The 15,442-nt window shown below is 55.2% G+C and overlaps 1 long non-coding RNA gene across 2 annotated transcripts; it reads left to right on the forward strand.

The window, feature by feature from the left end:
* The first annotated feature begins 2,594 nt into the window (after positions 1-2,594).
* LOC118600402 lies at positions 2,595-11,338 on the forward strand. 2 transcript variants are annotated; one of them, XR_004950047.1, is made up of 3 exons: positions 2,616-3,100; positions 7,404-7,623; positions 8,448-11,338. It is a non-coding gene; the product is annotated as an uncharacterized LOC118600402 (long non-coding RNA). The 2 variants fall into 2 exon arrangements; XR_004950046.1 differs by having other exon boundaries at positions 2,595-3,100; positions 7,404-11,338.
* The last annotated feature ends 4,104 nt before the right edge of the window (positions 11,339-15,442 follow it).

Consider the following 15,442-nt stretch of genomic DNA (forward strand, 5'->3'; position numbering starts at 1 on the left):
AACTCACGTCTATCACACCCGTCAGGGTAGTCAGATGTCTTTGCTCCAACTCTTCAAATAAATCAAATCTGCTTGAGGTCAGGGACCATGTCTTTTAAGCCTATTGTAATCCATAAAATTCTTCATCAAGTCTTCTGGCTGTAAGTGAGCATCCAATCACTGCTGGTGTCTGGGTGGAACCCTGCAGGTAATGAGGCCATGAAGTATCAAAAAGCTCGTTATAGATTGTAGGTTAGTTTTCTCAAGATGCTTTTATGCATCTTTTGCATAAAAATGAAGAAGCAACAGTTTTTTAATCAAATGTTATTTTTTGCTTGGGTAGCTATTGGGGACTGATGGAGATACAGAGAAGCTAAAATTTCCTCTCCCACCACCCCTGACCCTCCAGAACAGCCCTTGACACTGCCACAGCCAAGTAAGAGAAGGGCGGCGAGCCAGAAACCTGCTTGCAACAGCCCTGGAGCCTTCCCAACGGTGTAGTAATTCCTGCCTGTGGCCACTAGGTGTCAGGTCAGTTCCAAAAGTCCTCAGCTTTGCACCGTTTTCCTTTAACTTTCTCTGATCTTCCAAACTTCCTCTGGTAGGACCCAGACATTAAATATGAGCCCAGAAGTGTTCAGCAGCCTGACACCTGGGCAGAACTTGCCAAGGCTCAATGTCCTCATTGTACATCGAGGTTACCAACAGTACCTTGTTGTGAGAAAGAAAATCAGGCACTGGTAAAAGCTCCATAAATATTCAGTCCCCTCTCGCGTCAGCCCACCCTGGAGATGGGCAACACCACAAGAGGAGGTGTGCTCCACCTGGGGGGACCGCACAAGGTATGTGCCCGGAGGGCCGACTCACACTTTACCAGCTTGCCAAGTCAGGAGGCTGACAGGCAGGTGGAGCCCCGCAGGAACTCAAGACCAAGGTGAGGCCGAGGGGCCTTGCAGGGCTGGGAGAGGCCGTCAGGTCAAAGGCGGCTCAGAGGCGCCGGCCCACAAGCCCAGCTCTGAAGGGGGCCAGGCTGCAGCCCGGGGAAGTGGCACCCTGGGCGTGGCCCTCCTTCCATGCCCGACTCAAAGTGGCTTCATGCGCTAACTCTTTGTATCCTCACAGTGCCCCCGTGTGGTGGTGTTATCCCCATTTTACAGATGGGGAAATGGAGACATGGAAAAGTTAAGCATCTTACCCAAGGTCTCCCGCTAGTGAGTGGCAAGGCTGAGATTCAGACCCTTGCAATGCGGCTCTGGCTCCCTGGGGTCTTAACCACAGTGCAGCCCCGGCCCTCTATGGCTTTCATGCAGCTTATCAACATGGGGAAGTTTAAATGCACTTGCTCTGTTTACATCCCTTCCGCAGCAAAGTGAGGAATAGCTAAATTGGTAAGTATACATGAGGCTGGACTGGCCAATGAGTAGGAGGCAAAGGCAGATGGTGATGCTCTATTGTAGCCGATTTCTCACGATCAGGTTGATATGCCCTCCCTGCCTCCTGCATTGCTCAGAAATTGTACCAGGGGAGGTAGGTTGGGAGAAGAGAAGGAAAAATGTGGACTATTTCTGTGTGCCAGAATTGTAAAGTGGTTAAGTATGCAAATTCTGGCACCTGACAGTTCTGCATCAATCCCTGGCTTCACCAATTACCAGCTCTGCAACCTTGAGCGAGTCACTCAACCTTTCTCTGAACCTCAATTGCCTCATCTGTAAATAGAAATTATGATGGTACCCCCTCTCCTATAGTGGCACAGTGAAGATTCAATGACATTATGCATGCGAAACACTGAGCCCGAGGCCTACACACAACACGTGCTTAATATAAGCATGACCTTATTACAGCGGAGCTCCATTCCTAAGAGGAAGTTGTAGGTCCAGCAGGGCCCATTAGGAGTCAAACTGAGCAGCCATCTTTGAAACCTCCAAGTGCTGTGGTCTTTGGAACACCATGAGAAGCATTTCAATCTCAGGCTTTGGTTTAAGGCTTACATAAAATCAAAAGAATTTGTCCAGAATCTTAAGAATTGGAAGAGGGAGGGCCGGGGACTAGCAACAATATGTGGGCAATGCAGGGGACACGGTGGCTTTCTTGGCTTCTGAGGTCTGAACCCCCCCTTCCTGGGCTGGGGATGCCCCACCTTATAATCCTTAGGAAGGGTGGCTGTGACTTGAAGCTGAGACATAGACCATGCCTACAACCAGACACCAACTCTCTGGGCTAGATTCAGGAGCTGGTGTCCACAGAGAATTCCCTCCGGAATGCTGCAGCCTCTGGTGTGTGGCTGAGGTGGCTGCCGTGGTGTCCCCAGGGGACCGGGCTGCCTTGTCAAGCAGAAGGCTTGGGATTTATTTTGTTTTGCTTTGTTTTAAACAAAAGAAAACAATGACTGGCAAGGCAAGCTTGTGTCCTAAGTGCTGGCTGCCGACCAGTGACCTTGAACTAGGAAAGAGAAAACAGTTCTCCTTCAGGAAGCAGACACCCTGAACAGGAAGGGAAAATGGGGGCAGCTTGGGGTGGGGGGGGCACTTGGGGCCCAGTGGCACCTTTTAAGGAGGGACTGTGGTGTGACCTTCTGAGGGCTCTCGTGTTACCACCACCTTAGGGAGTTCTTGACGAGCTGGCGTGCGGCCGCTGTGGTGACTGGATGAATGAGACACAAATGTGAGTGTGCGCATGGGCTGTGGTAAAATCAAGAACATAATGGATTTTTTTTTTTCCAGTTCCATGCCCCAGAACTTCAAATACCCTTGGAATTTCCTGAGTGAGAGGAGTGTCTGCGATGCTAATGAGGTGACTCAGGGTGAGCCTCTAGATACTTTCAGGATGGGGCTGGTCACCAGAAAGACCAGCCACGTGAGTGGAGGTTGGGACTTTCAGCCAACAGAAGGAAAGGAGGTTGGAGATGGAGTTCAAGCACGCAGCCAGCGTTCACTAAATACGCCTCACAGCGAAACGCCAATGAAAACTCTGGATGACGAGGCTCCATGGCACTTCCTGGGGTGTGAACACATCCATGTGTTGGGAGGGTGGTACCCTGACTCCACAGGGAGGGGGTACAGAAGCTCTGGACTCGCTCCCAGATCTTGCCCTGTGTGTCTCTTCATTTGGCTGCTGCCGAGTTGTATCCTTTATAATAAAATGATCATCGTAAGCATAGCATTTTCACGGAGTCCTGTGAGTCATTCTAGAAAATTATCAAAATGGGGGGGAGGGAGGGTTCATGGGAGCACTCAGATTTTGAGCTGTCTGGTCAGAAGTGCAGGTGTCCTGGGGACTCCCTTGCAGCTGGTGTATAAAGTGGGGGTAGGCTGTGGGAGGCTGGGCCATTACTCTGTGGAGTCTGAGACTAACTCTGGGTGGTTAGTGTCAGAACTGAAATGCAGTACGTGCACTCCAGGTGGCTTTACCACATGGGGAAATGGAACACCCGTGCACAAAAGTATGCTCGAATTTGAATTGTAGAGACATGATAAGTGTACTTGAATACGTCTATGCCAAGAAAGAGAGTGTCTGTGCCCAGGAGGAGGGTCTGACCTGTGCACTAACCTGCAAACCTGCCTGCTCTCTTGCCGGCGTCCTAACGGCTGGGCTTTGCCGCAGCCACTCCCTGCTTGTCTCTCTCCAGCCTGTACCTCTATATTCCCAGCAGAGGGCGCTCCAAACCCACAAGTCCTCAATTCCGCAGCGCTTCGGCTCAGGCGTTGGGTGAATTCCAGAAAAAGAAAATAAGAGCCCAGACTGGTTCTGGGAAGTCAAATTCTTATTAGGCGCCTGAAAAAGGCAGCAATGCAAATGGCTTCAGTGACACAGGTCACAGTGGGCGAGGACCCTAGAACTAGAACCCTCAACCTGCCTGGGGAGCCAGTTTCTCCACTCAGGGTCAGAACTAGGTTCTGTGGGGGCTGAGCTTACACAATTTGGAGAGCCTTTTAAAAACTATATAATGTTAGGTACAAAAAGTGGATGTTCATTTAAAATGAGGGCAAAAATTACAACAAACGACTCATTTAAAAATTTTTGACAATGGCATAAACCTCAAATCCTCCCAGGGCCTCCGAAGGGGCCTGGTGGAGTGAGGGTCCTGGCAGCCGGAGCCTTTTTGGGTGCCCGGTAAGGCCACCCTGCCTGCATCTCCTCCAGCAGGGAGCAGACGCCTTCCTAACGCAGAATCCAATTTGCTTCCTGAGCCCATCCTGCCGCAAAAACAGGCTGAAAGGACACGATTTCCAGGGGTTCCGTCTTGCGAGGTGCTTGTCTTTCTCCACGCCTCTCTCGTCACCTCTGTCCTAGGGGCAGCCCGCGGCAGTCACACCGTGAATGTGTGCGGGATGCCGTCCCTCCCTCTCTGCCGCCCCGAGAGGCTGCTGCCTCCAACCCCTCTTCCTTTGGGGAGTCATGGCAGTTCTTGGGATCCTCCTTTCCTGAGTCCTGGCTCCATGGTGGGTCCTTGATCTACTCTGAGTTATTTGAAGACAGAAACCCACAGCTCCCAGAAAGTCACTCCCAGGAGAATGTGAGGTAGGAAACAGCCCCTCCTTGAAATTAGTGCCACGAGACCAGGTGGGGCCCCTGACGGTCTGAGTGTAGACAGAGAAGTGAAGGGACCGACGCCGGAGCCTGGGGAGCCCCGGAACGTTTAATGAGGTCTCTGAGAAGAAGACTAAGTGGGGAGATCCCCGAGGAGGAGGAGGAGGAGGAGGAGGAGGAGGAGGAGGAGGCCGGAGAGTGTGGGGTGCCGGAAGGCAGTTGGAGGAAGTGAGCAAGCAAAAGAGCCTTGCCCAGGAGCAGGGTGGGTAGGTGGGCAGTACCAGGGGAGCAGAGGACATGTGAGATGGGGGCACAGGTGACAGGGGAAGAAAGGGACAGGAAAGGGCCTAAATATCAGATCTCTCGTCATGGCCTCACTGTTACTTGCAACCCAGAGCACCCTAAGGGACCCGACTGCCCTTCCCATGCGTCCACCGTCTGGGGGCGTGTGGCCCTCCCCTACGGGGCTGCGGGTCCCTTCGCGCCTGGGGCTGTGTTCCCATCTGTGGGTCCCGTGCTTAGCGCCATGCCTGGGGCGGAGCAGGGCTCGGAGAGACCTGGTGAATAGATGTCAAGGATGGAACCGTGAGCGAGTGGACCCTGCTCTCGGCAGCCCTGCTGCGGGGTGAGGTGGACCCTGCTCTCGGCAGCCCCGCTGCGGGGTGAGGTTGGGGGGTTCCTGAGAGCCACTCCGGCAGACCCCCGCCAGCAGCCTGGCAGTGCCCGGGTGTAGACACGTCCGGGGGGGATGCCTACCAATGCCTGAGATGTCAGAGGCTGGAGTTCCAGCAAAGCTCTGACAGCAGACGCTCCAAGTGTCCCAAGAAGGGTGAGGCGTGAATTGCTCCATGGGCCAGGATGAAGGCACACTGTAAATACAGGTGTTTCTTCTAGAAAAGGCCGCCTTGGTGACGCATTCCTGCTACCCAACCCTCACAGAGACAGACTCCTCCAGTTGCCGTCAGGGATCCCTGCCTTACCGGCTGGGGGAGGCAGTAAGTCAGCCAAGACCCAGTTAGACCAGTGGGGTCTCCCTGAAGGAGGGTCCTGGTATGGACCCCTGAAAGGGCGTGTGGAGAATGACAGGGCCTCCTTCCCCTCTCCCCAAGCTCCTTCCATGAAGCTAAAGTCGGTCTTGCCCCTTTCCAGCTTGGGCTGGGTGCAAAGCTCCTTGGGGGTTGCTACAGGGACCTACACTAGCCTGGCAGAAGTTCGCCAAGGGAACCTCTGGTGAGAGGGGGGCAGCACATCCCAGTGGTTAGGGCCACAGGCTTGGCGTCAGGCTTCCCTGTGTTGGCATCCTGACCAACCACCTCCTGCCTGCCCGCCTTCCTCCCTCCCTCCCTCCCTCTCTCCCTCCCTCCCTCCCTCCCTCTCTCCCTCCCTCCCTCCCTTCCTCCTTCCTTCCTTCCTTCCTTCCTTCCTTCCTTCCTTCCTTCCTTCCTTCCTTCCTTCCTTCCTTCCTTCCTTCCATCCTTCCTACATTCCCACCTTCCTCCTTCCTACCTACCCTCCTTCCTTCCTTCCTTCCTTCCTTCCTTCCTCCTTCCATCCATCCTTCCTTCCTTCCTTCCTTCCTTCCTTCCTTCCTTCCTCCCTCCCTCCCTCCCTCCCTCCCTTCCTTCATTCCTTATTATTTATGGGGGACCTACTATGTTTGAGCACTGCGTGCGGCACCAGGGTTACAGCATTTAGCGTCACAACCGGCTAGACACGAATGCAAACAGCGGAGCTTAAGCCTTAAGGCACACATTAAGCAAAAACCCACACAAACATTGCCATTGTAATGACTTCTGAGACCAAAGGGCACAATGACACAAGGGACAGCGTGGCAGTGGTGTGGCTGGGAACCAGTTCCTCGCTTAATCTGATTCTCATTATGTAATAATAGGTCCCACCGCCCACGGCTCTGAGAGAACCAATGGGACATTGCACACAGCCACCTCGGCCCCTGCCAGGCCCTAAGCGCCCCAGACCAGGAGCGGGAGTGGCCGCCGCTGTCTCTGAGGCTGGCGGGAGGCTGGAGCCCGCCACGAGGCTGCAGAAAGGAGCGTATTGCACAGGCTGTGGCCTGAGGCGTCTGCCAGGCCGAGAAGTGGCTGCTCTCTGGTCCCTGTCGGGGCCACCTTCCCTGTGGCCTGCACCGCCCCACAGCCCAGCTGCCACTGCCAGAGTCGAGCAAAGTTCCCGAGTCACGCCTGCACCCCGGCTGCCACCAGCCCCCTGGCTCAGGGGACTGAACAACCCCAAGGGCAGTCCCCCCACCAGGTGGTGGCGGAGCCAGCTGCCAGGCAGCAGAGACAAAGAACGAAGCCGTCAGGCTTGGCTTTGTGGAGGCCCGGTTGGGAGCAAAGCGGCTCTGAAGTCCCCACTCCTTCCCCACGGGGATAACAACATGGACAGGGATAGAAGGCCAGGGCAGGAACTCCTCAGCCACCAGCCCCCCACCCAGAGCTCTGGGGTCAGCACAACGTGGGCAGCTCGGGGAAGCCCTGGACCCAGTCACCACCCCAACCCTCCCCTGGACATCTGGGATGGGTGGTATTGCATGAGATGGAGAGGCCTCAGGCCTCCCTGCTGCCTCAGTTTCTCTGGGAGGAAGGTCAAGGTGAGGCATCAGAGACTGGCCGCTGAGGACGGTGTTAAGACATGTCAGTCCAGACAGACAGATGCATGTCTGTCTGGACCCACTTTCTGGCCAAGATCTCAAAGACAGTCTATGGTCCAGGAGAAGAGAGACATGGGGTGGGACAGAGGAGGGCTGGAGGTTTCTGGGAGCAGGGCTGGTTCATGCGTACAACCCATGGGGTCACACAGGGCCCCATACTTAGAAGGGTTCCGGGCTTGGCTTCATGCTCTCTTGTTACTGTCTTAAAATCCTTAATTATTTTTAAAAGAGCTACGTAGCTGGTGCTGTCTGCGGGTGTGGACTTCTGCACACAAAGGGCCTTCCTGTCTGGGAAACAGAAATGGAGGGGTTGGAGCCGCCAGGCCATCATTTTCCCCCCAACAACTCCGATGAAGAAATTAGACAGGCCTCCTCTGGACTTTGGCCAGATGAAATGTGTGTTTCTGGAAGAGAGAAGAGAAAACAGCCCTGACTTCAACAGGTTGCAAGTAAGGCCGGGAAGAAAGAAGGACGTGCTCCTCCTCCTCAGGCCCCGGGCTGCCTCTTCCTCAAATGGGGTGGTGGGGGGCACTGTCTGGAGGAGGCTGCAGTTCCGAGGCAGGTGGGCAGAGTGGAGTGGGAGGAGGGGGGCGGAGGTCGTGAGGCCTCAGAGGCCAGAAAGAGGCTCCTCAAAGGCCTCAGCCAGCAGGGCCAGCCCAGGCCCGCTCTGGCCTCTGGTCTCTAGCCAGGAGGTAATTCAGAAATTTCTTCAGACTGCTGCTGGGGCCTGCTGGCCTGGCTCCCCCTGCCTGAGCCAGCCTGCATGGGCTGGATACAGGCCCAGTTTCTACCTCCCAGAGGCCAGCCAGCTGCTCTGGTGGCCTCCCCCTCACTCACAGCTGGTCCAGGGTCAGACAGTACCGGGAAGTGAGCTGGCAGGAGGGGAACTGGCCCCAGGTCCCTGGGGAGGATCCAGGCTTCATAGAAGAAGGTGGCAAGGGAGCCTAGCCCTGTGTGTGTTGGAGGTGAAAGAGGTGAGACTCGGCCTCGGGGCTCTGCCCGAGGCTCAGCCTGGAGCCTGGCCTGGCTCTCAGAAGCCAGGCCCAGCAGAGTCTGCCTGCCCTGGCAGAAAGATCAGCCAGGCCAGGCAGAAGCCAGGAGCCCTGGGGCAGGACCTTTCTCAACATCCCCACCTTCCGTCCCTGAGGCTGAGAACGGGGCCACCTTCCTCAGCATCTCTGAAGACCCTGGGCTGCTAATCCCCTCGCTGCTAAAATGCAAACGTTCCTGGGAGCCTCACATGCCAGCCTCCACTCAGGCTTTCCTTCTTCAGATTTGTGGGAAGTCTGTGGCCAGCAGACCTGGAGTAAGACCCAGAGAAAAGGGCGAGGGAGGAGATTCGGTGAAACTGGCAGCCAAGACTTGTTTCTGTGAGGGAGGATGGAAGCCGGCAAAAGGAGGATGAACTTGCCCGTTTCAGAACGTGCCCCTGGCTGGCTTCCCTGCCGTGGCCCCAGCTCCCAACCGCAGGTCAGCCTCCGCCTCCTCCCCCCACCCTCCGCTTCCTCCTCCTCCCAGCTCAGCCAGCACTGCGGCTCCCTCGGGCCCCTTCTGCTTCTGAGGCCTCTCGCAGCTTCAGAGGGTTTGCCAAGGCGGCTTCTTGTTTGCCGCTCTCCTTCTGCGTACCCTTCCATTGTCACAGACGGGAAAACCAAGGCCCGGAAATGTCAGGCGAGGTAAACAGCTAAGTCACAGAGTCACCACCGAAAGGCACGGCTCCTGCCGCCAGCTGCACGGAGAGCCTGCCTCCCGGACACGGTGGCGGTGGCGATGGCTCGAAGCGCAGCTGAGCTCTGGGGTCGGGTCCCAGCTTTGCCACTTAACTGGCCACAGGGGCTTGGGCCAAATATCTGACGTCTCCCAGAAATAGTTTCCCACTGTAAAGGGGAGAACTGATAGTCGCCTCCCAGGGTCACTGTGAGCCCAAACTCCGCTGGGGATTCTGAGGGACTCGGTCCGCACCTGGCTCAAAGGAAGGGGTCGCTTAGCTGATATTGCCCACCCCTAAACCGAGCCGCATCCCCGCATCCCCATGGCTCGGCGACGATTTCAGGCCTGGTTCTCGGACTCAGGGCACCGCCAGGCTGGATGGGATCGGAACATGCCCCGGAGGAGCTCCCCAGGCTCCCAGCTGCAGCTCCGGTCCCCAAAGCAGAAAGGGCAACGTTTGTCTTTCTTGCTTTTCTTCCGTCCCTTCTCCAGCTACCACAGATGTGGGTGAAAGGTGAGCTGTCTGAACTCCGGAGGCCCCAACTTGAGTTGCCCTCCATTTTTTAAAAAGTCCAAAAGAATCCGAACTCACCTCTAGGTCTACCAAATCTGAAAAAAAACTGCAGGACATAAACCTTAATTCACCACCTCTGTTAAGAAGAGGGTTCCCGGGACAGGCCTCTCCATCTGCAGGGCCTTGGGGGATCCGAAAGGGAAGGACGGTCCTTCCTGTTCACCCTGGAGGGCGGCCCTGCCAGCTGCTCCCGCCTAACTCTTGGCCTCAAACCTCCAGCCATAACCTGGGCAGACAGAGGGTCTGAGGTCCCTGTCGCTGTGCATGGCCCGGGGTGGAAGCAGGGTGGGGACATAGAGGGGCTCAGGGTGCAGGCTCCAGGCCCCATAGTCTTGGGCCCCTTAGGCATTTGCCCTGAGCCAGGAGTTACCTTGCTTCATAGCCTGAAGGCGTGGGAGGTAGCAGATCTTGTCACTCTTGGAGATGAGGCTCAGTGGCAAGGAATTTGGGGATTCACTACCCCCTCACAGAGACACGCGCTCACACACAGAGGCACACACATAAACAGGCGCATACAGGCATAATGCACACACATGAACAGAGGCACATGTACACACGTGTACACACAGACATGTACACAGGAACACACCTGTTTTGGAGAAAGAGGATGGAATCATAGGGTTATGTCAAAGCCTCTACGGCTTACCTGGCCCTGGGCTCTCATTCTACAGTTAAAGAAACTGAGGTCCAGAGAGAGAAAGGACTACATGTCAAAGGTCACACAGCCTGCTGTCCAGGCTTTAGCTTCTGGCTGCCTGGCCAGGTCACCAGACAACGGGCGATCAGGGCCCTGGCCTGCCTTGCCTGTGGCCAGCAGCAGCGGCTTGGTGTGTGAAGCTTGGAAACGGCTGAGAAAATGGGTGTTCTCGGCCCCTTGGCAGCCACAGGATCCTCCTTTGGCTGCTGAGGGGTAGAGAGTGAGGCCACACTGGCTCTGCAGGGTGCTGGGGCGAGGAGGGAGCCAGCCCAGCATCCGGAGGCCCTCCAGGCTCTGTGATTCAGTGGGGTGCAGACACCCTGGGAGGTGTGTGTCTCCATAGGAGCACGGAGGGACAGGGCAGGGGGCTTCGGCCCTCAGTGAGGAGCTGAGGAAAGACGGAGGGCATGGGCTTTGGCGTCAGACCCATGGGGTCTAAATCCCGGCTCAGCCGCTGACTGGTTTCCATGACCTTAACCTCGCCGTGTGTCTCCGTTTCTTCATCTGTAAGATGGGAGCAGTCACACCTACCTCGCCCATTGTGATGAGGAGTGAATGCCGTGTGTGGTCCCCAGCGAGACAGTGGCCTCCTGCATGGTCAGCTGTCAATTGCATTTCGTAACTTTTCTGTGTAGGCGCCTTGTACCCGTGTAACGAGGTTCCGAAACACGGCCGGTGTTCGGTGTTCGGTACGCGTTAGGTTCCTCCCCACTGGGATGCCGCAAGAATGCAGGATGGCGGCACCTCCCAGGGGCACATCCCTCCCTCTCTCCTTCCCCCAGAACGAACCCCGGCACTTTGCAGGGAAGAACCGCGCGGGTGAATCTTAGCTTGTCACCTCCCAAGGCCCCTTTGCTTTAAGAGATCCGGGGGATCCCAGTGGTCATCGTGGGATGGGCAGGAGGCCTCAGCCCACTGGAGTCACCCGGCCGAACCTCCTGGGGAAGCCTGGACCCAGTTTTCCAGGGACCTTATTCCACATTCCCACGCTCTGACATGCAAATGTGTAAGTTTTCTTTTTCCCATTACTAAGCTTAATTTTGATTATAAGCCAAATTTGCCCCTGTGTTACCTCAGATAATATAAAGTTTAGTTTGATAACTTCCATATAAACTTAGTCACTGCAATGATTTCTAAGTTGTTTTATGCTTAAACTCGATTAAAATCACAATGTCTCTCCTTAGCCTCCTCCTCTCAGGGGTTGATTCTTACTTTCGTGTTCCAGGCAGTTCCCTGGGGCTGGTGTATCGGGGCCCGGGGCTCAGTCTTTGTTTACTGTGTGGGGGTTCATGACCTGTCCCTTGGCTTGCCTCCCTAATCAGGACCCTCCAGCCCTCAGCCTCACCTTGTTCTTGCTGAGAGATCTTGGGGTACATCCCATGGGACTTTGGGGACTCCCAATAGGGCTGCCCATGCCCCCCACGTAGCAGTCACTGAACCCCCAGAGCCGCAGACAGAAAGCAGGGTACCAGTCCCTCTACTCCCGTTTATGCAAACATCATTGGGGCTTCTCATGTCCACTCCCCAAAAGATTCAGCCCAGCTAATGGGGAGGCGAGAAGGTCCAGGCACAATTCCCCCACCACGCCCCCAGCTTTATTCCTCCCTGACCTGGAGACCATCTCTATCCTGAGGGTTGGTGGGGAAAAAAAGGAAAGAAAGGAGGTAATTAGTCTTGCCTGCTCATATCTCCCAAATCGCTCCATCTTTAACTCTTTAAAAAATGTAACTGCCTCAGGTTCGACATCTTTATTCGTCCTCTCGAGGCTCCATGGCTGAGGAGTGTCCGGAGGTTAAATCATCAGCTAGTACTTGCCTGTCATCACACAACCCCAGCCAGAGGGGCCGAGTGCAAAACGCCCGCAGGAGCCAGTACAGAGGAGTTGGAACCCGCCACCCCCTGCCGCGAGCTCGGGCCCAGAGCCAAGGTGTGAACTGCACAGGGGAGAGGCTGAGGGCTGCCTCCTTTTTCTGCCAAGGAAATGGAAAAGATGATGGTCTCTCAGCTCTGCCCCCTCCCACAGCCTGGCTTTCTGTATGGCCCCCGGCCGGCTCCCTACAGAGAAACTCCCCTAGATCCTGCTCTGGGCTCTTCCTTCCTACACGAGGGCCCTGCACCCTGGTCCAGAATGTGAGCATAGAGTGGGATAGCCTTGGCTTCACCTGTCTCTACCACTGGTGGCCTGTGTGACCTCGACAGGCTGCATAAAACTCTGAGTTTACTTGTCTGTAAAATGGGAACGGTACTCACACTTCCCTCTCAGGGCGGTAAAAATTAGACGAGATTAATGTGTGTAAAGTGGCTGGCTCAGAGTTCAGAGAGGGGAGTTATTTTTATTCTTATTATCATTGTCCCCCATCAGCTCAGGGAAAAAGTTAATAAACTGCTCCCTTAACAGAGCCATTTAAGGGAGGCCTGCAGGGCAGCTGTGCAGATACTAACCCAGGGGATGGTTTAAACCCTGGCCACTAACACATCACTGGTCCTGCAATGGGATGGAAGCAGCCATGTTCTCCAGCATCTCTCTGAGAAGAGAACCCCCTTTGACAAGCTGCCTGGGAGTGGGGAGAGACCTTAGCCAAGGAGCACGTTCAGTACAAAAACCATTCACTGAATCGCCTTCCAAAGAGGTTGGCGTGGTCCCTGGCAGGGCATTTGTTGGTCAAGCAGGGTCAGCAACTTGGGGCAGGGCAAAACTGCCCAGGAGAGTAAAAAAGAAACTGAGGCTGCTGCCAGCCTCCCCTCCTACCCCACATCCTCCATGCAGGTCGCAGCCTCTCCCCCAAACAAATGTTGAACAGGGACTTAAAGAACACGATGTGAAAGCGCTCTGAACTACGAACATGGCGGGACACCACACGCCCCAGGCGCGCCCTTCTTGCTGCAGGGTCTTCTCCTAGCAGAAGTGTAGTCAGGTACCACGATGGGGAGACGCCCAGAAGCGGTGCGGGACGGATGCTGGGAAGCAGGGTTTGTAAGGCCCCGCCCTTGGGCCATCCCCTCTGGACAGTTCACAGCTTGCTCTCTGAGGCTGTCCTGGAACCAGGCCACTGGCAGCGTGGGGTCTGCCGCCCTCTGTACACTGCTCCCTCGGATCCAGGGTGAGGTAAGCTCAGAGAGCATCAGGAAGCATTTACATCCTTCCAGAGCCATTTGGCGGAGTCATTTTATGTCGGTTGAATCTAATAATGAAATTTTTTTTGGCTTGTATTTTTCTATGTCCCTTTGTTCATGTCATTTTTTCCCCAGCCATTCTTTTGTGTTATATTTTACAAAAGAAATGGCCCGTCATTGATGGGAAATTAAAAAGCAAACAATTGGGCCTCGACTACAGAGAGCTGGAGAAGCTCTGCTCCAGACGTATTTTCATCTTGGTCTTAGCAACCTTTATGTCAACATATTATATTAAAATGTGCCGCTTGGAAGGTTGGTGTGCAGAGGAGGCAAAACACCCCATGCCCCACCCTCCACCCCAGAAACGCCCCTGAGCCTGGCCAGCTCCAGTTCACAGCCCTCTGTCCTCCCCTGGAACGCACAGGACTTTCTGTCTCCACCACTCAATTGGCAATTTAGCTAATTAGAAAACAATAATAATTGCGCACAAGGCTTTGTGCTGTGAAATTAGGCATGCACCTCCTCGACCTGGCCTCTCATGGCTACTTTTCTGCCTTTGTTGCCAACATGACTGCTTGTGTGTGCGATCCTCCACTCTTAGATTTGAGGCTCCGGGGGTGCCGAGCCCACTGCCCATCCTTCTCAGCACCCACCCCGCTGCACACGGGGTGGGGGGTGGGGAGCTGCAGGAGGCAGATACACAAGTGTGCAAACAGCTCCAACAGCGGAACTGCCCAGGGGGTTGGCAGCGGGTGGGGAAAAGGAGGCGCAGAGAAACCTCTCTTTCTGCCACGTTCAGTTCTAAGCACCAGAGTTTTGTTCTTTTTGTTTGAAAGCATTGGGTTTTTTTAAGTCATGCCTGCACAAGATAAAACATTGGAAACTGACAGAGAGCGGACAATGGAAAGGGAGCGTGCAGCCCCCCAGGCCAGGACCTCTTTTTGGAGGCAAGCACTCACTCCCACCCTCCCCTCAGAGATGTCGTCCGCATCTATGGGCAGGGCACTGTCGCGTAGCCGTCCCCTGGGTTGCATGCCAGTGAGAACGCGCCCCACGCCCCTCTGCACTGAGCCTTTTCTGTTTCCACATATCCAGCTACCGGTTCTCATGTGCCCTTCTCAGAACCTTCTTTCTCATAGATCTAGAGCTGGCAGGTTCCTCTGAAACCTGCTCTTCCAGGGATGCCCTAATGGGGCCTCAGGTGCAGGCACCTGACTGTCGCATCAGGTCACCTCTGACAGATGTGGGGCCACGTCCCTGGCCGAGGGTTAGCGGAGGGCGCCCGGAATTGGTGTTCCTTCATAGCCTGGGAGTCTTGGGGTGAGCCTCGTGCCCTGCCACATTTAGAACTGGCCGATTGTCTACGCCTCTCTAGTCACAAGTGAGGAAATTGAGGCTCAGGGAGGGGAAGTGCTTGCTCAGGTCACACAAGAAGTTAGTGGCAGGGAGGTCTCCAGCCTGAGGTGGTATGCGTCCCACTGCACTAGGCCTTAAGGCCCGAAGTAGTTCTGTAGGGCTGCCATAACTAATTCCCACAAACCGGGCAGCTTAGATCAACGGAAGTTATGCTCTCACAGTTCAGGAAGCCAGAAGTCCAAAATTAAGGTGCTGGCAGGGCCACACTCCTTCTGAAGGCCCCAGGGGGCGGGGGATCTCTCTGTGCCTCATCCTGCTTCTGGTGGCACCAGGCACTCCTCGCCGTGTAGATGCATCACTCTGAACTGCCTCCATCATCCTGTGAGTCTCTATGCATCCTCTCATCTTCTTACAAGGACACTAGTCATTGGATTTAGGGCCCACCTTAAATATAGGATAATTATACCTCAAGATCCTTAATTTATTATATCCGCAAGGACCCTATTTACAAATAAGGTCGTACTCTGAGATTCCAGGTGGACATAAATTGGTGGGAGTTGGGGCTGCCAGGGGCAGGCTGGAGGCCTGTTCTGGGCTTCCCATCCCCAGTCTCCTGGCAGCCTTAAGCCTTCAGCACCAGCAGACCGAGAGGGGCAGCTGTAGGCCAGAAGCTGCACATCCAAGCTGCTGGGCATACTGACCCAGATCCCCTGTGCCAGGTTGGCATCCTCACCCCCAGCTGCTATAACCCCTTCTTCTGAGAATTGCCCTGGACCAGTGGAGCTGCCTGGCCTGAAATGCTGGTTATTTGCAGACA

This window comes from Rousettus aegyptiacus, unplaced genomic scaffold, assembly GCF_014176215.1.
Source record: "Rousettus aegyptiacus isolate mRouAeg1 unplaced genomic scaffold, mRouAeg1.p scaffold_m13_p_3, whole genome shotgun sequence".
Taxonomy (NCBI): Eukaryota; Metazoa; Chordata; class Mammalia; order Chiroptera; family Pteropodidae; genus Rousettus; species Rousettus aegyptiacus.